This window comes from Podarcis filfolensis, assembly GCF_964270895.1.
Source record: "Podarcis filfolensis genome assembly, chromosome: 3".
NCBI classification, from domain to species: domain Eukaryota; kingdom Metazoa; phylum Chordata; class Lepidosauria; order Squamata; family Lacertidae; genus Podarcis; species Podarcis filfolensis.
Window position 1 is genome coordinate 65802670 of NC_139606.1, and position 22679 is coordinate 65825348.

The 22679-nt window shown below is 41.7% G+C and overlaps 1 protein-coding gene and 1 long non-coding RNA gene across 5 annotated transcripts in view; one reads left to right on the forward strand and one right to left on the reverse strand.

The window, feature by feature from the left end:
• LOC310760084 overlaps positions 1-8824 on the reverse strand; it is a 65908-nt gene extending 57084 nt beyond the window's left edge. For 2 of the 3 annotated variants that reach the window (XR_014546745.1, XR_014546746.1), the window contains exons 1-2: positions 8517-8824; positions 4422-4510 (exon numbers count right to left, since the gene is read on the reverse strand). This is a non-coding gene — a long non-coding RNA (uncharacterized lncRNA). The remainder of the gene's footprint in view (positions 1-4421; positions 4511-8516) is intronic. The other variant, XR_014546744.1, reaches the window with a different exon arrangement.
• A 6550-nt stretch (positions 8825-15374) lies between these two features.
• TAB2 (TGF-beta activated kinase 1 (MAP3K7) binding protein 2) overlaps positions 15375-22679 on the forward strand; it is a 50683-nt gene continuing 43378 nt past the window's right edge. For both annotated transcript variants that reach the window (XM_083606219.1, XM_083606221.1), the window contains exon 1: positions 15375-15773. The gene's annotated coding sequence lies outside the window, so the exon portion shown is untranslated. The remainder of the gene's footprint in view (positions 15774-22679) is intronic.

Below are 22679 nucleotides of genomic sequence, written 5' to 3' on the forward strand. Positions count from 1 at the left end.
TGATTTATAGCTCCATTCAACCACTGTGGAAGCACCATTCATTCAAGTTTCTAGATTATTCTCCCACCCACTGCATTTTTAAAAAAACAGGTAATTGACAAGCTATTAAAATTATGGAGGGTTCTGTTGCTTTATGGCATAAAGGGATTATACAAACAGATCATTAAACGCCAGGTCTGCAGATTGGAAACATTCTATAACATTTTGCAAGACTTTATGTTTCTGAGCAATTGCTTTCTAATTCACTTTTCAAATTTAACGTGAAGCTTTAGAGAATCAGCTTTGCAGTATCACACTGTGCACATTTAGGGCTGTGAAAAGGTTTGTCTTCTGTCTGCATCTTGTGTTTGCTTGGCTGCATTGTAGTGTATGAATTGCTTATATTAATGCAAGATAATAACACTGCTTAGTTATTTTTTAATCACTTTTTAACTAAATTGTTATACGGATTTTTTTTCCTGATATTGACTACAGTATTTTTCCTTATGATTTTAGCTGCTATGGGTCTTCTTTTAATGTAATTTGCAGTGTTTATTCTCTGGTTACAATGCAAAAAGGAACAAAAAGAGAAAGCAATCTGTACATACAACAAAATATAAACACACATCCCTCCTATGAAAAGTGGTGCCATAAAAATGTGGATCAAATTAAAAGTGACATTATAAAGTATTTGTATTTATTGTATATCTACCTTGGGTCCCCAGATGTTTTTGGCCTACAACTCCCATGATCCCTAGCTCACAGGACCAGTGGTCAGGGATGATGGGAGTTGTAGGCCAAAAACATCTGGGGAGCCAAGGTTGAGAAAGGCTGACACCAATGAGGGAATTTCCCTTCAAAACAATACTAGCTTCAGAAGAGATGTTTTCCTCAGGACTGCAGTAGAGGACAGGGAGGACTTTTCCCTTTCCACACCTACTCTGATACTATTAATTATCAAACCACCCCAGCTGATGCTACTGCAGTTTTTAAAACCTGCAACATTAGATTCAGATATGCATTCAGTGTAATATATAGTTTAAACTACTCTGGATGCCTCCAGTTTTGTAGAAGCCGCTGCATTTTTAGCCGACCTGTTTCAATGTTCAGCATTACTTATATAGTAAAAAGTTTATTCCTAACATCAAGACAAACTCATTTGAGTTGCCATTTGAACTTTTATCTCTTCTCTTGACTATGCTATGTAAGGAGAAGAAGAGATTCTTATCCTCCCCATGGCAACCCTTCATGATTTGTGAGTCTCCTTAGGCTTGTTTGGAGTAGTTTTTAATGGGATTTGTAGATAATGAACAGGAGAGTTGTGTTACCATTCCTGCAGGATTTTTTAAAATAGTACCGTAATTGCTTATGCTTGCTTGGAAAAGTGCGATAAATCACAAGGCCCATATTAAAAAGATCACATTTTAAAATAAAACATGAAGCATATAGGACTCAAATATAAAAAATTGCACACAATTTTATATGTGCATATAATGTGTGTGAATAGTTTTCATTTTACATCAGTTTTTCATAAGAAGAGAAGCAGCTAATATGTGAATAAAGATATGCATATCCCCCCTCTGGCTACTAGCCTGAGAGGTTCTTATTCTGTCTAGATTTCTTGGACCTTTTTCCTCAAGCAAAATTCAGCAGCAACATAGGGATGTGTGGACCCCATTTCTTAGGTTGCTTCCAGCCGAACCCTTTAACAAAAAGGACCACACTGCATCAAAGCAAGTGCTATCCCACACTTTCCAGTGCATTTTCTGGTCACTTTCCTCATCGCAAGATGCCTGATCTTTGGGGAAAATAGGTTTGCTTTGCAAGAGCTCCAGTTCAACTTTGATTCTGCAGCCTGAATTTGCCAGGATGTGACTGAATCTCATGCAAAAATAGTGAAGGTCTGAAAGCTCTCTTAAGAGTGCAACGAGGTGAGCTATGGGACATCTGAGATCAGGATCTTATTATTGTTTTTAAAAGTTAAAAGCAGCCACTGGTATGTATGTGTGTATGGGGGTAAGGGTCAGTTTGGGGCTGCACTATTTTCCCAATATAAATCAGCTATTTGTTTAGCCAGGGAAATCATAATGGTACCTATATCTTTCAGGTGGTCAATGATTTTGGCCTATAATTCTACATAACCTATATAAGCCCCAGCAGATAAATATGCATAGGATTGTGCTAAAACCTCTGAAAACTCCTCCCTTGACACCATAGTTTTCCTTTCTGGCTCCTTTTAGCTTTTTAATTGTGGGAGATTCTTGATGCATGGATCTCGCACATCATGTCTAGATCGACTCTTATTAAAACTCCCCCAATCCTTGAACTATTATTATTTTTTTAATGTAGTACCCAAACAAGAACCTACAAAATTCCCTTTCTTGGTTTGGATAGAATTCAGTGACAAGTCTCCCTCTGTATTCCCTGTTTCTGCGGCTGTTGATTTTGGCAACCTACTGATCAGTGAAGTTATTTGTTCTCTAATTTCCCAAAACCTGCGTGTTTTGCTCTTTACTTTGCCTACTGCAGAGCTTCTCAAACCGTGGGTAACAATGTGTTTCTGGGTGGGTTGCACAACACACACACACATTTTGAGGGACTTTTACAAGGCTCACAGCACACCATTCTTGTCAGTGTGATGTGATGTGTTAGTGTGATGACTTAAAGTCTCCCTCCCTCCCTCCCTAATTATGCTTTAATTCAACTCAAATACATGTCGCCTATATCTATATTTACACAGAAAAACAAAAGATTCATAGCTAAATACTGGTGTGATATTTTTGTGCTTCCTGTTATAGAGAGAGGTATGGCTTGAAAGGTGGTGTCAGGCTGTGTACACACTCCCATTTAGTCTGCATACAGCGTGCTCCCCACAGCTGGTTTTGCATGGCATTAACCACAATCCATATCTATCCTGTATCTATTCTGTGATTTCTTATTTAACATTGTTCTCCCCAAACCAGCTTTGATCCAAACTGAGACAAAGAAAAACTTAGCTGCATTTTAAGCCAGCAATGTGCAGAGCGTTAGATTAAAATTGGCCCAAAAAGGACTGAATAGGTTGGCCCCACTTTTAAAAGTCTGAGATGCATTGGTCCATTGTAATTTTTCCAAAAAAGAAAGAGAAGAAACTATCAAACCATCTATTTTACCTTTCTGTATTTTCACTTTTACAAAGTTCAGGCTGAAGATTCCCCCAGCAAACAGTTTCAATAGATGTATAATGCTGACTCTGCAGTTGCAAAACAGAGGGACTTTCTCTGTTTCTAAAATCTTCATTGTTTTATATTTGAGGTGTCTGAGTTTTTGATAGGAGTGGCTGGCTGTATTTTTATTAAATGTTTCTAATGTTGTTTCAGCTGCTTATGTGAAAACATTAAGCATTCTCATCGTTAATGAACATGATTTAGTAGCTCTGTACATGGCAGAAATTCCATTCTGGTCTCTTTGAATATATCAAATGCTTGGCTTAAGCATCAGTTACTGTGTTTTAAACTACTGTACTAGTTGGACACTGGATGCAGAATTAGTCCTTTATTTTCATATGGAACCTAACATAGAGCATTAGGCGTGTGTGTGGCTTTTTTAAAAAGCCAGAGCCTGCATGGAAAGCGTCGTAAATAATTTAGCAGAAGTGAATTCTGAAATTAGTTAAGGCTCCACATTGCTTGGCTCCAAATAGTCTAATTGTAGCAAGATATGTAGAAGTGTCCTTTGGAGGAAGCCCAGCTTTCACCACCATCACAACCCTCCCCCACACCCCAAAAGGACAACGATGTGCTCTTTTCACCGTGTATGTACAGTACATGATCCCTGGGATTTAAATTTACTTAGTTCTTGTAACTGTAGCGAGTAGAACAAGCCGACTGAGCCAAGGGCTCTGGGAGACAAGATAATGAATGAGATACATTTTGTGCATCGCAGGCAAGAATTTTGGATGGCAAAAAGGAAGCTAGCTGTATTTCTATTATCTTGCAAAACTGTTGGCTCATCATTCAGTAAAGTGGTTGCTATATTTAGCAATGTTCCTATGGCCTGAACCTGTTGGAGACTCAGAATCAGCTCCTGCAATACACAAATGCAACTTACTTTCCAATTATTTCCCTTGCTTCTGGAGTAAGGATTGATTTTGCTCTGCACCCACACCCACTCCTTTAAAAAACAAACATCACTACCAAAAAGATAACGATGATGGTGCTGAAGCCTTTCCTCACATTAAAACACTGTATTCTTCTAGCTCTTGGGGGCCTTATCTCTTCTCATACAGCAGTGGTCACTAAGCTTTCCATATGTTCAGATTTTTTATTTATTTTACTAATTCAGAAGATTCTGTATCTCCTCCACCCTTTTGACTGAATGATCCTCAGAGTAGCTTACAACAGATTATAATAAATACACACAGATCCATATGCACAAACCCTAAACACAAACAACCCAGTCACCTGGCTGATGGCAGAAGCCACAGGGTGCTTCTCTTCTGTTCTCAAGTCCCAGGGCAACCGGCAGCTGAAGCTGAGTGTTCTTTCTTCTCCTATGAACATTGGATGGGGTCAGGTTAGATTTCTGAAATAAAAGTTGTTTTTCCCCCACCCTCAACAGTTCAGTAGCTGGTTGGTTCCCTCTCTCTCTCTCTCTCTCTGTGTGTGTGTGTGTGTGTGTGTGTGTGAGAGAGAGAGAGAGAGAGAGAGAGAATCCCTTTCTTTCTTTCTTTCTTTCTTTCTTTCTTTCTTTCTTTCTTTCTTTCTTTCTTTCTCTCTCCCTGTGAAAAATATTTTAGGTGTTCAGGGCATCCATGAGCACTAACAGAACTGTGAAGGGCAAGGTCCAAATAAGTGGTGGTATCTGAGTTTGTGACACTGTTTTGAAACAGCCCAGGTAGCATGTGGACTTGACCTGAGTTGGAGTGGGAAGACCAGGATGTGGCTTGACCTTCAGAATGTGGGATAACAAGTCTCATATAACCAGCATGGTTAAGTCTAATGAATGCATGAAGGGGATAATACCACAGAATAAGCTGTCCTGAGAGGCTTAGCATAGGTCACTCTTGAATTCCTATACCAATAATTTAGGAACTTTCAACATTTTGTAATTAAGCTAAGTTTTACTGCCTGTGCAACTTTCTGAAGCGCATGAACCTGACCTTTGAAGAGTTTGTAAGTAAATTATTTTTTTATTTACCAAATGTGTGGTCTTTTTCTATGCTGGGTAAGAGAGAAACTTTGGAATTCACTGTAAAGGGCATATTTTAAAGGTCTAACAGACTGTATTTGCTGCCTATTTCGTGATTTTAAATTTCTGCTAGGGTTCTCTCACCAAATAATTCGTGCCCCAAACTTGCCTCTTAGCATCTGGGAATTCTCCTTTCAATATTTCTTCATTGAACCAACACAGAACTGGGCATCTCCCTTCCCAGCTAAATTGGCTTTCAAGCCTTTCCACTCCACACAGGGAAATGGCTCTGTACACATTACCATTTACTCTGGCCCCAATGCACTCCCACCTCTGGCTTTTTGAATCCATGTACGCCCAACGTTGCCCACAATGCAGAACTATCCTGTAGTTTCTCGAGAAATATCGCTGCTTGAAACGTTTTCTCTCAAATCAACTTCAGTCAGGAAGTAAAACTTCAGCCACATTCACGATGCATTTTAGCTGAGGTATGTACGTTTGAGACAGCCTTTGCACATACTGTATATGGATGACAGTGCCAGGCACAGATAACAGTTAATGTGCATTGGGTGAAGGCTTCCCCTACCCCTCTCTGGTGTGTGTGTAGAATAGGGTGCAAATGCCACATGAAACACAGTGGGGGGAAATGGCCTTGCTGCATTTTAAGCCACTAATGTGTATGTAGACTATGCAGCAGAAGATTTGTTGCTGGGAGTCATTGACTTTCCCCGTTCCGTCTTCTTCCCTCACAGACATCCTAGTGATCCAGCCAGACCCACTGTTTTCCCCATCTTAATGGAATTACAAGTTTTCATGCTCAGTTAGGAACCCCTGGCAATTGACTCATTGAGTGGTTTTGGAAAATTGCACTTTCTCATCCTCAAAGATCCCACACCGGGCAATAGCATATGCTAGATTAACAGGGGTTGCTTCTCTTAGTTTTCTTAATTTGCATTTTAAATCGGGCTAGTTCTAGGGTAGGCAGAAGGGAGTTTGGGATTTATTCATAGAACTTTCTCTTGCTGAGTATTTGAGTAGATAGCAGGAGCCTCCGGTACCAAAATAAAACAGATGTCATGCAGATGTCACACCGATAAAGTAACAAAACAACTCCTTGCTGAAAAGAGGTGGCATCATTCATAACATGTGGGAAATGCGCTCATTAAATCTGCAATTGCTAGCTGCACATTACATTAATCATCTGATTTAAAAGCAGGTATGGATCTAATATTGGAATAAATAGGTAACGTGCAGGGAAAACATTCTTTTTGCCAATAAAGAATTCTTATATTGATTATGGCATATCAAGAAATTGGGAATATTTTTGAAGTATGTTCAGTTCTAGTTGAAAGGATCTTCAGCATTTATAACACTTCATTCTCCTCATAAAAGTAGGCAACAATACCGTCTCCATTACAGTCTCTTCTCCCTGAAATTATATGCCAATCCTAGTTTATAATGTCTGGTCCTGATGGCTCTTTGTATGGTACATCCAAGTTTAGAGAATATATTTTACTGCATTTGGGTCAAAACCCACAATATTAAAATCTAAAAATAATGTGTCACTTGATAGTGTCGAAATTGCTCTAAATTATTCCATTGCTCTTTCTAGACATAAAGCTGTAAACTTAGTTCTGTGCCAGTAAGTTTGTATTTTATTTGTGCTGTTCCGAATAATTGTTCAATATGTTTCCTAACCGTTGCCAAAACAACACACTGCGGGGGGGGGACGGACCCAAATACTAGTAGAATACTGCATACGTAGTTGGAAAAGTACTTTGTGTCTGATCTGTTCTCTTTTCTCCCCACAGGTCTGCCTTACCCCAGTTCCACAGAACTTTCATCCTTTCCTATTTGCAGATGTACATGTTACTGGAATATACACTACCACACCTACAGGTTAACAACAGCCAGGCACACAAACAGTGCTATCTGATGGATGGGCCTTTATAAATTGTTTCAAAAGATTTGGCAGTTTTTGCAATGTCTCACAGATTTTAACTATCAAAAGATTTTGAACCTGTGCATAAAAAATCAATTAAAAAAATTTTTTTTAACAATATATGCTCATGGTGACAGCAGCCACGAAATTAAAAGACGCCTGCTTTATGGGAGAAAACCAATGACAAACCTAGACAGCATCTTAAAAAGGAGAGACATCACCTTGCCAACAAAGGTCCATATAGTAAAAGCTATGGTTTTCCCAGTAGTGATGTATGGAAGTGAGAGCTGGACCATAAAGAAGGCTGGTCGCCGAAGAATTGATGCTTTTGAATTATGGTGCTGGAGGAGACTCTTGAGAGTCCCATGGACTGCAAGAAGATCAAACCTATCCATTCTTAAGGAAATCAGCCCTGAGTGCTCACTGGAAGGACAGATCGTGAAGCTGAGGCTCCAATACTTTGGCCACCTCATGAGAAGAGAAGACTCCCTGGAAAAGACCCTGATGTTGGGAAAGATGGAGGGCACAAGGAGAAGGGGACGACAGAGGACGAGATGGTTGGACAGTGTTCTCGAAGCTACAAACATGAGTTTGACCAAACTGCGGGAGGCAGTGGAAGACAGGAGTGCCTGGCGTGCTCTGGTCCATGGGGTCACGAAGAGTCGGACACGACTGAACGACTAAACAACATGCTCATGCTGGTTGGGGTACAATAAATACATATGAACTTAGCTTGTGTTTATATGATGTTTTGTAAACTGAAATCTCTAATAAGAAGGAAAGTGACTTAGGTTGCATACACACAGCATTTTATTCTATGCACAATCTAGTTCTACTGCATATTTTTTGCCACTGAAAAGTACTTGAGAAACCGGTTTCATTTAAAGAATAGAAATTTACTGCAGATTGATTCTGCATTACCCTGCAGTATGTCCATTTGAAAACAGGTTAAAACAGATGTAGGCAGCCGTGGCAATGGGGTTGGGGAGTGTCCACAGCTGCCCTATTACATTCTGGGTGGGTATACTGTATACACTAACATCGCCATCACTACTTCTTTCTTTCCCAGTTTAGCGAAGTTTTTAATATTTAATGGTGTATTGTTTTTAACACTTGATTGGAAGCCACCCAGAGTGGCTGGGGAAACTCAGCCAGATGGGCGGGAGTATAAATAAATTATTATTATTATTATTATTATTATTATTATTTCTTCATTCACCTGGGGCATGTGCAGGGGGGGAATGGCATGGATAACCTACTCAAGAGAAAAGCTTTCAAGTAAGCATAGCCACCTGTGTGGATGGCAGATGGATCTAGATTGAAGCACCATGTTCAGGACGATCATCAACAATTTGGGATTGAGGAAAACTTAATTTTTGTGCTGCAAATGGCTTTGTGTATATGCAGCCTTATACCAAGTACTTACATAACTAGAGTTCCACGCCACCCACAACCTCTGCTGAGTGGTAGCATGATTCCAGGGATTCCAGGTGTTCACCCAGGGTGTCTGCAGTGTCTTCTAAATACTGTTTATTTATGCATATTTACACCTGAGTTCAGATGGAGAGGGCATTCACAGCAAGTGGGCTTGTCCTTCCCAGCAGCACAGCACTGGACTCAGATGCATCCTAAGCATCATCCCCGTGCCTCTGTAACAGCCCGCTCCAGCCAGCCAATATGGCTGCCGCCCTTCAGTCCCCTCATGGAGACTTCCTCCTCCACTTCCTGCTGCTTTCCCCCAGAACCCCTTGCCAAACACAACTCCTCCATCCATTACATCATCCCCAGTGTCCCCTTGACAACCTCTGTTTCAAAAGCCTCTTGCAAAAGACACATTTTTCCTGTGGTGACACCACACACCCAGTTACCCTTGCAACTTTCCCCTCACATCTTCAATTGCCTTTTGCTAACTAACACACAGCCTCAGGAGGAACTTCTCTCTCACACACACCCCACTTCTTGTCTGATGGTGACCCTGCTATCACCTTTGTACTTTCTTTCTTTTTTGTGATGATTAGTTTCACAAGACTTTATTGTAGTATATGGCACCAGTTGTAAGTTGAAACTATTTATTTTTGGTTGTTTTTTTTAAATTATATTTATTCAAAATTTCATCAATACATAAACACAAAAAACAACAACAAGAAAAACAGAAAAATACAGCAAAAAAATAAAACAAAAAGAAAAAACCAAAAAAGAAAGAAGAAAAATACAAATCTCAGATTACAACTTTTCATTTGCTTATTTCTTGAACCTCCTCACACCTCCCTTTTTGTATTCTAGTTTAATTTGTTATTCCAGCAAATTCTTCCCATGTTTCTCAATTTTAATTTAAATGATTAATCTTCACAATCTATCTTATTTATTGATTCAGCATAACCTTTCCATCTTTTAATATAATCTGTTATTCAATTTACCTTAATCTCTTTAACCTTATCTTATCTTAAAAATCTTAAAATTTCAAAGTTTACATCATATTCATACATATCTCCTTAAATCATTTCTGCTAAAGCCAATTTAGTTCCTTTCCAGCATATTCCCTGATATTTCATTAATGTTGCACTAATTCCAAAATTAACAAAAGAATTTCCCTTGATATCTCTAATTTTTATCCAACGTCCCTTCTTCCTGGTTTCGGGTTATGTCAGTCCTTTCTGTCCATTACATCCAGTCCATCAATCTGGTGTTCTTATGTCCGAGGCCCTTAAATCTCTTCTAGGCCCCTTCTGCAAATTTTCTTGTTCTTGTTTCTGCTTATGCACTTCTTTGTCTATTGTTGGTTTCTTGGGGAGTGGGTCTCCGGAGGGTTCCATCAGGTAATAGTTTCCATTTTCCTTCGTCAGACTGGCCCCTCCCCCCCCCGTCCCACTCCCCGTCGTCATCTTTGTAATCCAAAAAATATTTATCCAAAAGATAGTTATTCACCTGTTTCATAGTCCCACTAGAGTTAAAAGCTTCCTTGACTTCAAACACTTCTCAGCACTCTCCAAGTTCAATCTTCCAACGCAGTGGCTTTTGTTCCTGCAGGACTTTGGATCTCTCCATTTGTGTTGTTTGAGGAGTAATCACTGCCTCTTCCTTCTTCATCTGCCCTTGGTCTTGCCTTGTTAAACCAGATTCCTGAATTGATCGCTGTATAACTTCTTTATCCTTATTCTCTGTTAAATCATATTCACTGGCCACAGCACTCATCAAGTCCAATTTTTCATGCATCAAGTTCATTTTCTCATGCAGCTGCTCCAGCAAAACATTTGTCATGCCAAGGGCAGACACCAAACCTTCCTTCCAACACATTTCTGTCAAAGTCAAACGGCTGGTCCCACGATCCAAATCTCGCAGCTGTAGAGTCTTCCAGTAAGCTGCAACAACAAACTGACAGGCTCCCTCTAGGGGACACAATTTCTATTTGTATCCATTTTTTAAATGTATCCAACAAAGGAGATTACTTTCGATTTCAAATCCTTTCGATTTTCAGATACTTTGTTTCTTTGAAATGCAAAAATGCAGAAAGTAGCATTGAAGTTAATTTGTTTCTCTTTTTTTTAACTATCTGTCAAAAGTACTCCGCTTTCAATCAATGGACGTCTCAAACAATTTCTGTCCCGACACCCCGTCCCCAGGTTTGGGACGATGGAAACTTAAATTCCTTTACTCTCCTCTTGCAGGATTAAACAGTCAAATCCCCCCCCCTTTTCTCCTGCTTCCAAGGGGGTTTTATTGGTTGTGGATGCAGGAAATTTCCAACTTTAAAGCAGTTTTCCAGGCTATTAGGTTGCAAGGTCTTTGCTTCAGTCTATATACAAAAAGCGGAAGGTGGACGTCCTGTTTAAACCTTCCCGCTTCGTGTCTAATTCATAAGTTTTGCAAATTTCTTAATCCAATTCTCCGTTTTTACTCACAGGTACTTGATTTAGAGTCCAAATGTCATCAGGAGAAAGTCAGCGCTCTCCAGCGATGGCTGCGCGGCTTCCCTCCATGGAAATAGCGATCGGTTCGCAGCACCGCGCTGCTCACCCCGCTTCACTCCGGAGCCCCGAAAAGGGGTTTCCTCGTGAGTAGGGGAGGCGCTCTTGGTGCTCTGCCGAACCCCACGTTCCCAGGCTTCTCCGCCTGGGATTTCTAGCGGGCCCCCGCCTTCGCCGCGTCGGGAAGACCCAATTTCCACAGAGCCCGTTCCTCCGATCGGAGGAACTCTGCCATTCGTCGTTGGCGCCGACCCGGAAGCTCCCATCACCTTTGTACTTTCATAGCACCTCTCTATGGCACTCTTCTGAGGAAACTGCCTTTTTAAGGCCTTGCTAAATCCATTGATCAAACCCCACATTTACTAATTTCATAAACTATGAAGAGAACTTGGCACCCAGGAATTTTAGGGATCCTTGCCCCCTGCAAACCCATAACGCTGGAAAGAACTTCCCATTCCACTAAATGGGATTTAATTCTGAGTAAACGTTTCTAGTATTACACTATTAATATGTGATTTAGGATCCTGAAATTGCAGCGTTGCTGACATTTCTACATCAATCAACTATAATCAAAGGTACAGAAGTCTAATCCTGCAAGTTAAACTTGGTGCAACAAGTATAACTTTCAAAGTCTCATAATGCAGGTTTTGCCCAGTAAAATCGCTTTCATAAAAAATTGTAATTGATGCTATATGATATGACAGTTAAATAAGCATATGTTTCCACTTGAAGGCCACTGTAGAATAATAACAAAACTTTAGAGGGGAAATGGCCTGGCTAGTTCTAAATCTGAAACCATTTTGAATGAAATACTGTATTAGCAAGTCTTGTTTTGCCCTGCCTTCTATTTGGGGTCAGCTAAACAATAGCTACAAAGCTTTTAACAAAAGACTTTACTTCAAACGCAGTGGATATGGTAGATGAAATAATAATATTAGAAAAAGTATAAAAAGTGTACTCCAAATATATATCTGACATTGTAATTCTGCACTTTTGCCCTGGTAATATGGGCCAGGACCCAAAGAGCTGGGTACAATTTTAGACTTCTTCTCTTTCCTGAACAGAAGCAGCCTGCTGTGCCACATCACAAACTGCACTTTGCAAGGTCCCTCTCATATTGAAAATAAACTTGAGGGGCACAAGGCAAAAGTTACCATGGGAGCACAGTATTTGGGTAGTACTTTGGACTCAGGTTGTGATAGTTTGTTTCTCAGACATTCCCACACATGACCCCTTGCTAGCCCTGCAATAACATTTTAGTCTTCAGGGCTGATTGCATTGCCATGTGCACCTGTTCTGCACAATATGTGCAGGTTATCCCATCATCCCTTCCACTTTTATAGCGGTGCTGTTATGCAAATGCCATGACTTCCAACTTTGACAGTAACATTCCAAAAATTAATCTCCTTCCCCTGACATTGGGATCCAAATAGGTACATTTCCATTCAAAGTGCTCTCCTCAAAGTCTGAAATTGTTGTATCAGTAACCAATTCTTTATTTGGGAGATAGCTGATTCTTTCTTTGGAAGATGGCTCGAAGGAATCACAAACATGTAAACTAATTTAAGTAACTATGTTCAGCAAAAGTTGTGTACTTAGCAGATGTGGCTTATCAAGTCAATTCATCTGCTATCAGGAATAGTTGTATTTCCTGCTTAAACTCTCTCCTGTCACTAACAGTGTGCAACTCAAAGAGCTAGGAGCAAATCTTTCATAGCAATAAAGTGACCACAATTTCTCTGTTCCTTTAATGTCATAATCCAAGCCAGCATCAGAGTGAAATCAGAAGGGTGTGTGTTAGGAATTCAGTCTCTCTTTCCAGTCTCCTTGTCTAGACAAGTACTGTACATGTCTAGGGTGTTTGCAAATTGTGTTGGCTAAGTGGGACAGATAAAAGATTCTGCTGGTGTACTGGCAATCCCCTGCTGCCCAGCAGTCTCCCTATCTGAGCTGATCAATATGGTCTTAGATATGGTGTTTAGGAGCCCCACATTCTTAGCAGTGGAAGATGTCAATATCCATGCAAAGGACACCAGGTTGGGGGGCAGCTCAGGACGTCGTGATCAGCATCACCACCATGAGGCTGTCCCATGAGGCTGTAATTGGCCCAATACATGTGGCAGAGTGCACATTAGACTTGGTTTTATTGATTGGGTGGGAAGATGGTAGTCTGCAAATGAGGGATTTTACATTGATTGCCTTGCCAGTTCTCTGTTGAGGTTTAGGCTAATAGCAGGTGTATCCTCAAGGTTACCAGAAGGCTCTGGGTTTTCTTCCAACTGATTTCAGCTGTTACACACTACACCTTTAAAGCACATCCAAAGCACATTATTTTCCTCAAATAATTCTGGGCATTGAAGTTTCTTAAGGGCTTATGAAAATTATAACTCTGAGGGGTAAACTACAGTGCCCGGAATTCTTGGAGGGAAATAATCAGCTTTGAATGTGCTTTACAGATATGGTGTGTGCACAACCAAGTTGGCAGTCAATCTGTGATACCCGGAGATGACTCAGAGTGGCTGAGTGCTATCTCTCTCTTAGCAGAGCTCTGGATTTCATATTTTTATCCTCACCTCCATAAGAATAATGTAAAATTTTACATGGTGCATTGAGATTGCAGAGAATGATTGTTATTGTTCATAATTAGTATTTATTGTGCTTTTAAAAATTTGTTTATATGATTTGAGTATGTCTTGATAGGTGTCGCAGAGACTTATACTCAAAAGGCAGGTTAATTACTGGGCAACATATAAATGATGTATGATAATAATTATTTTTTAAACCAATGGTCCTTCTCTGCTCTTCATTTTAGTTTGTGCCAATACTAAATATTTCAGAAATACTTGAAAATAAATGTTTATTTAAAGCTGTCAAAAATTACTTGGAAGAACCTGGAAATGGCTTCCTCCTTATCTCAATGGGTTTGCTCTATCATACTTGTGAATTCCTTATTTACTTCAAACAAAGCAAGTGTGCCTGTGAGTATGCAAGTTGTTGGACACTTGGATGAGTGTATTGAGGGGATGCTCATCAAATCTGCAGATGACACCAAACTGGGAGGAGTAGTCAATACTGCAGAAGACAGGATCAGGATTGGAGAACTGAGTCAAAACTAACAAAATAAATTTCAATAGGGACAAATGTAAGGTTCTGCACTTAGGCAAGAAGAACCAGATGTACAAATATAAGATGGAAGACACGTGGATTGTGAGTAGTAAATTTGAAAAGGATTGAGGGGTCTTAATAGACCACAAGCTTAACAGCAGCAAGAAAGCTAATGCTATCTGAGGCGGCATCAACAGAAATCTTGTGTCCTGGTCAAGGGAAGTAATAACCCTGCTCTATTCTGCCTTAGTCAGACCACGCCTGGAGTACTGTGTCCAGTTCTAGGTGCCACAGTTTAAGAAGGATATTGACAAGCTGGAATATGTGCAGAGGCGGATGACCAAGAAGATAAAGAGTCTGGAAGCTAAGCTTTATGAGGAACAGTTGAGGAAACTGGGTACGTTTAGCCTGGAAAAGAAGAAACTGAGAGGAGACATAGCCATCTTCAAATATCTAAAGGGCTCTCAAATGTGGGGGAGCAAGCTTGTTTTCTCCTGCTCTGGAGGCTAGGACCTGAACTATGAGTTCAAGTTACAAGAAAGGAGATGCCGACTAAACATCACAAAGAACTTTTTGTTGGTAGTACTGTTTGGCAGTACAGTGGTCTCCAAAGGAAGGTGGATGGCCATCTGTCATGGATCCTTTAGTTCAAATTCCTGCACGGCAGGGGATTGGACTAGATGACCCCGGGGTCCCTTCCAACTTTACAGATGTATGATTCTATTTTTGCTGATTTTGTTTTTATGAAGCACACTCTGCTGAAGTTATTCAAGCTCCACATCCTTTACACTCTAGATTTCAATTACTTGAAGAGCAAATGCGAATTTGGCCAGGAGGAGGAACTGGGGGAAAGCAGATAAATTAAAAGACAGAGAAAGATTTCTGGTAAAGCCATGAGAGTTCACAGAACAGTGAAGTGGGAAGAAAACACGTTTCTCCTCATTTCTCTTGCAAGAAGCGCTCAGCTTTGGCACTTTTGCGCTGCTCCTAGTGAGGAACAGAGTGGGCAGTTGAAGCCGATGGCTGCAAGAGGCCACACTTCTGTCAAACTGACCTCTGCTCTGCTCAGCATTACTAGCCGTCGCCTAGGCAACGAGAGGAGATTCCCCGCCCCCGCCTGCCCTTCCCTTCTTTTTTTCGCCTCGCATCTCGCATCTCGCTCCTCCTCCTCTCCCACTGCTATCCCGTTAGCACTCGGGGCAAGATCTCGCGATGCTTGCCAACTGGAGTGGCCGCCATATTGTGTGACACTATTTTGATTTGGACTCGGCTGGCTGAGACGCGCAGCGAGAGAAGAAGGAGGTGGACGAGGGGGGAGGGACGGGAGCGACTGGGAAGCCGGAACCGTTCCAAGCGAGGTCGGGAGCGGCGCCTGCAAGACACCCACCCACCCGCCCAGCCGAGCCCTCCCTTCCTCTGCCCGCCGCCACAGCAGCACCAGTCACGGAACCCCCCTTCCTCCCTCCCCCGGTGGCGGCGGGAGGAGGAGGCGGCGGCGGCGGCTCAGGAGGGGCTCGGAGGTGTCCGCCTCGCCGGTTGGAGGCGGCGGCGGCAGCGCGGGCGGTAGTGGCGGCGGCTGTGGGAGGCGGAGGCGGAGCCGGTGTCGAAGAAGGGTAAGACTGGACTCCGCGGCCGGAGCGGGCCTGGCGTCGACTGGCTCCTTTTTCCTGCAAAACGCTCGGCCCTCAGAGGCCTGAGAGGGACTGGGCATCCCCCTCCCCTGCTCGGGCCCACTCCGGCCTTCTTCTTTCAGCCCCCCCGGCGGAGGGAAGAGGCGGCCGGAGAATCCGGAGGTTACAGGCGGGAACAACTCCAGTCAGCCTCCTTTTCCGAGGGGTGACAGCCCTGCGGGGTCGCTTCTGCAGAGTGCCTTTGCTGGCAGTGCGGTGCTGAGCCAGGCAGAGGTGTGTGTTCAGCCCCAGGGTCAGGATCCCCCCAGGCAAAGCTGTCACCACCACGCGAACTCCCCAGCTGAGCCCGGAGGCTGCGACTTTTTTATTCCCTTTTCTTACGCGAGAGGGTTTCCTTCCCCCTTTGGCCCAGCCCAGCCTGGCGGCTGCTGCCTCCTCCCCACCAACCCCCTGACGGGATCACGCTGCTGCTGGTCTTGGGAAGAGGCTATCCATCCGATCTCGGTGGTCTCCCTGGATCACGTGTGCCACTGTGTCACGGGGAGCGGGTTGTGGCGGGAGGCCTACAAGTCAGGGGGCATCTCTCCTCTCCATGGAAACGAGGGATGGGGTCACTTTTGCTGCTGGTGGGGCGCAGGAACGCGGGCAGCGGATCCAGGCGCCCTCTCAGATCTGCAGAGTAAGCCTCACAAGGTGAGGGTTTATTCACGAGTAAGGACTACAATTCCAGTACACACTTCACTTGGAATAGAAGGGCAGTGGTCGTGGTGGGGTAATCCCTGTTGAACTTAATGTGCAAACGTGCCTTAAATAGAGGTGGAGTTGTGGTGTCTCTCTTGGTCCAGCCCCCTTGGGGTTTTTATACCTCTGCCTCTATTCCTCTGATTACTGGTGTGAATAGGACTTCTGTTACTGTTACTTCTGTTCTGTTATATTCCAGGTTTACTGGAAGAGTAAGGATTCTTTGGGTTAGCCATATAGGACAGCTTTTTTCCTTCTTACTTAAAGTACGGTATGTGCATAGGTGTTGTGCCATTATTCAGTTATGAGACCAGGTAAATGTTCCTGGTGGGATTGTGGCAACTTTAATGCCTAAACCTTTGTATTCTTCATTGGGAGTAAGTTTCATTGGGTTCAACCATAAATGTGGTTTTACTTGTAGGTAGATGTGTGCTTGGGATTGCTATGAGTCTCAGAGGATTATTGCAGCTTTTCAGTGAAATATTTTTTTTTCATTCAGGAGCAGGATTCCAGTCCTAATCCCATTTACCTGGGAGTAAGCCACATTGAACTAAGTAGGACTTCCTTCTGGTTAGACATGGTTAGAGTTATGCTATGATGCATGTTTACACACTGAACACCCAGCAATCCTGTTTGCTCAGGTCTGTAACTCCATTGCTTAGAAGACGTAGTCAGAAGTAGGGTCCATTCATTTAAATGAAGCTTACTCAAAATTAAGTGGGTTTGGACACCAGCAAACAATTGATGCCCATATAAGGTTCTGATGATACTGAAACTTCAGATTTATTTTCTATACATTAGATTTCAGGCAAGTGGACACAAGGAGAGGGCCGATAAACTGGTGTGAGATGGAAAGAAAAACATCCATAGAAGATAACAGAAAAGGGGGGAAACTGCACAAAAGGAAGAGGAGATTTGGCTGCTCAGAGAGGGAGAACCTTAGTTAACCTTAATTAAATTAATAAGCAAATCCTATGGATTTCTATTTAGAAGCAAGGCCCACTTATTTTAATGGGATTAACTCTCAAGTAAGTATGCACAACACTGGAACTTTTATGTTTCAGTGTCGATTTGGAATGAACATTAGTTTTATTTAGTTTAAAAAAAAAGTAAAATGACAAGACTTTGCAAATTAAAAAGAAAGAAAGCTATTCACTTTAGAACTACTACTCTATGTTGCTTCAGTGTGGGCAAATCTAGGGAGTTTCTTCAAACTTCATCAACAACGGGGCAACAAAGAAGAACTGCTGCCTATATTAGGTTCTGAGGGTGCTGAACCTTTCCCCCAAATCCTCTTCATTTTGATTTCAGGCAAGTTGACATTAGGAAGGAGGAAGAGTTAGAGAAGTGGATTGAAGTGACAGAGAAGGTGACGCAAGGTGGAAGAAAGTGAACAGCATAAAAAGGGAAGTGAGAGGGAGACAGAGGCAACACCAGCAGGTGAAAGGAAATAGAAGGAAGGTGAGCAGGGAAGGATAGAGATGTTTGAGAAGGTGAAGAGAATGTGGAAGAAGGTGGATTAGCTGGTGATAGAAAGGATTGTAAAAGAGGATGAGATGAGAACAAGTAACCGAGAAAGGACTAAAAAAGTGGATGGAGGAGACAATAATAAGGCATAAGGTCAGTGGAGAGAAAAATAAAGGAATGACAGGTGGTGGTGGACAAAATGTGCAAGCAGGTAGGTAAATAAAAAAGCACCAGCCAGTGACAGGAGGAAAGGTGGTAGTGAAAGTTACAGAAATCAAGAAAGTGATAGAAAGACCATTTTTTGTAAGAAAATGCAAACATAACAGTGATTTGTGATTTGCTCTCTGCTCAATATTAACCACAGGCTTCTCTGAGGAGAAAACCCCCAGAAATCAAAGAGATGGTACAATTACTAAAAGGGTTCAAAAGTGTGACCAACAGTACATGAAATATTGGTTGACCTGTACTGAAAAATATATGTCACTGCCTCAGTGTGTGATATGTGGTGAGATGTAAATGAAGAGGGGAGGCTTGAGCTTGGCCACCTAATCTGTTTGTGGATGAGCTGGGATTTGCACTTCAGTCTAGAATCCAGAACCCTTTCAGAGGATGTAATATTGGAGTTACTTGCCATGTATGAAGGCATGTACTCGGACCAGCCACTGAGGAGTTCTTGGAGAGGTGATAGAAAACTTTCCCTTCATGAACTTGAAGGTCTTTTTTAGTTAATGCTTGATGTGTTTTCCCCTTTCTTTTGCAACAAACAGTTCCTTCCATTGACTTCCACTATCTGGATTTGATCTAGAAAGTTTGGGTTAGTTATTTATTAAAATATTTATATTCCACATTTCCCGTTCCTTTGAAAGAGCATTCAAGTTGTGTAATAATATTTCAATTAAAACAATGATAGATTATTTAAAAAGCAAATACAGTACAAAAATTAAAAGATTCAGACAACTAATTTGGACAGTATTTAGTCATAGCCTAAAATTCTGCAAAACAGAATAGTATTTATTAAGCCCTGGAAAGTCATCAAGGATGGGGGCATACAAGCAGGGAATTCCAATGTCTGAACACCACTGAACAGTGGAAAGGCTCGTTTCCAGGTTCCCACTAGATGTACTTCTGGTTCTAATTCACTGAACTTTAGAGGTAATGATCAGCATCTTAAATTGTCATGTTAAATGAACCAGCCAAAACAGCGGAAGCTAATAGTGGTCACATAGTCTCTAGCACTTTCCATAGTAAAAATTCTTACTGTTGCATTCTGCACAAACTAAAGGTTGCAAGCACTGTTCAAGGGCTGCCCTGTGTAGAGTGTTTCAGTCATCCAAGCTGGATGTCACTAAGACACGTGTGACCCTTGCCAGACCATCTTTTCCCAGGAACCTAACCTGAGCAAAAGCATTGTTGGCCATGATTGCTATATTGGCATCCAGGAGCAAATAACTTTGGCACTTATTTTTTTTTAAGAGGAGCAAAACCCTGTCCAGGTTATATTCCTATTCTTGGATCAGCTCTCCTATTGACCAGTAGCAATCCCTCTTATTAGATCATACGCATTCATTTACTGCTAAACACCAGCTAAGAGCCTCCACGGGTTCCTTGGACTTGGAACCAAAAGGAGATATAGAATTGGGTGTCATCACAGCAACGGTGCCCCCAAATTCCTGAATAACTCTTCCTAGCAGTTTAATGTAGATGTTAAATACTATAGAGGGCAGAATGGAACTCTTCTGAATCTTACAGAATGGAAGTAATGGGGCTGAGCATTTGTTCCCCCACCCTGTACCACCACCTGGAACCTACTGTCAATGAGGACTAGGACTACCAGAAAATTGTGTCCCAGGTCCCGCTCCATCCTGACAGTAGAGAATGATACCACAGTCATGGTACTGAAAGCAACTGAGAGGTCCCGTGAAACCCAGAATGTTGTGCTTCCTCTGTCCAATATATAGCAGGTTTTTTCCTTCTTTTCAATGGGTTTTCATAAAGATAAACTTGCTTTAGTTCTATGTGTATGAGTTAGAATGAGCTGTGTTGAGGTGTCTGGCTAACATGGCGTTCCCTTCCCTTTCCTCTACCCATTTTGCCAGGAGAAGGGCTTCAGTAATGTTCACTTTCAAAGATGGGAGGAATGCTCTCCCATCAGATGCCAAGGAAATAAATATCTATCTGGCTTTTAGAAGACATCTGAAGGCAGCCTTATACGGGGAAGTTTTACATGTTTGAAGTTTTTAATGTTTTAATATTTTGTTGGAAGCCGCCCAGAGTGACTGGGACAACCGATTCAGATAGGAGGCATATAAAAAATACCATCATCATCATCATCATCATCATCAAGGCTGCTACCAGTTTCCAGATAAACCAACTTCAAGCCATGGTTAATGAAGCTGGCTTTTTAAATCAGTTTGTTTTAAGCCACAACCTCTGGTTTGTATATAATACCAAGCAAGGATTATTTGAAAATGAAACTTCAAGGTTTCTTCTTGTCGTGTGAGAGCAAGTGTGTATGTGTAAGCAAGCCTGAGGCTTTGCTGTGACTCACATTAGCTCTTGCACATAGTGTTAAACCATCCTTGTGTCACATGTGAAGTAGCCCATTAAATCTATGTACTAACTAGTTTTTTTAAAAGGTTTGCAGCCAGCAGCATTGGACAACTCTCCCTCACCTTGTTAAATCTCAGAACAATGAGAAAAGAGTTTATGGTATTGGGGGGGGGGGGAGTAGGTCTAGGGTAGGAGATGCTCCATTGTATGAAATCCTTCATTGTGTATTTACCAAATTTGGCAGTGGTACTTAAGAGTAAAAAGCTTTGCTGCAAATATATATTGGGTTTGTGCCTATATTTTTGGATGATAGTATTTTCTTTTGTTTGGGTTAATTTTAGTTAGCTAAAAGCAATTTCTGTTTGTTGGAACAGCTGGTTTGCTGCTTTTATCATGCTGCTAGATCAAGTGTATTTTTTGGAAGAGCTCAGCAGTTGTTAAAAGCCATATAAGTAAACTTCTCAACAGTTACTTTTGATGAACCATAGTTAAGATATCCCTTTTTGAGTTTGAGACAGGATGGGTAAAACTGGGACTGCCATTGATAAAGAGTGAACACTAGTTTTCTTTTTCTAAACTGTGCAAGTATTTGGAAGTCACTTTACTAAGGGACAGAATTTTATGAAGGAAGCAGTAGTGAATGCTGTACTCTTCGAATAGAATTCAGTGTTGTGCTCTTAAAATTGTTCTGTCTGCACAAGCACTGCAGCTTGCTAGATGGAACGTGTCCAGAGGAGGGCAACCAAAATGGTCAAAGGCCTGGAAGCGATGCCTTATGAGGAACGGCTAAGGGAGCTGGGCATGTTTAGCCTGGAGAAGAGGAGGTTAAGGGGTGATATGATAGCCATGTTCAAATATATAAAAGGATGTCACATAGAGGAGGGAGAAAGGTTGTTTTCTGCTGCTCCAGAGAAGCGGACACGGAGCAATGGATCCAAACTACAAGAAAGAAGATTCCACCTAAACATTAGGAAGAAATTCCTGACAGTAAGAGCTGTTCGACAGTGGAATTTGCTGCCAAGGAGTGTGGTGGAGTCTCCTTCTTTGGAGGTCTTTAAGCAGAGGCTTGACAACCATATGTCAGGAGTGCTCTGATGGTGTTTCCTGCTTGGCAGTGGGTTGGACTCGATGGCCCTTGTGGTCTCTTCCAACTCTATGATTCTATGATTCTGTGGAATGATCCACCCTCTCCCCGGTCCCATGTGCTGCTCTGGGATTTCTCCCAATCTCCAAGAGCCATTTCTTGGAGGGGAAAGGGAGCCCTGTTGTGTAAGCAGAAATTCTTGCACCGGGATTCCCCTGATGGGGCTGATGTGGTGAATCCAGCCCTTTGAGGCTGTACACACTGTAAAGCAATGTTTAGATCCTGGTCTAGTGCATATTGGCTATGGCATGCAAATATTGGGTGTTAACTAAGAATATAATGTGTGTCATCTACATTTATAATCTTCAAAAAGTTAGTGCCACTAGTGGAATGTTTGTTGAGTAGACATGCAATAACTGCTGGAGCTCTAGGCATTTGGTGGTAGAAATATGAAATACAAAAGCATTGGATAATACTTTAATATGTATACTGTATTGAGTAATAGCAACAGGTGAGATCTGCTTGAAAATGTTGCAGTGTAGAGTGCTCCAGTTCAGAGAGTTAAGCCCTTTTTCCACAGCCATCTTCCTTTCTCTGACTTTGCCATACCCCTTCACCTGATACTCAGCATTCTGTGGCCACAGAGCATGTTCATGTCTTGCGTCTTAGCATTTTTTCCTAAATATTGTTTGTGTGTCTACAAACCTTGGGTTTCCGCCGAGCACTCTGATAGCTCCCACTTTTTCTAATTGGTGCTGTTTTGGTTCTAATCCTGTCAGCACTTGACAGCTGGGATTGCTGTTAAAGTAATAATTTTAATACAGTTGTTAAGAGTTCAATAACAATATTTTGAATTTTCATAGAAACCTTAGTACCTTCCATTACACTCAGTTGCTGAAACGTCAGAAATCATTTTAATTAGTTGCTGTCAATTTTCATTTAAGTAATACTTATCAAAAAGGCAAAGCATCTTACGTTCTGAATTTCGAATGGAAATGTAGTATGGCTATCTTGAGTCTATAAAAAATTAATTGTTGCCTCAGCTG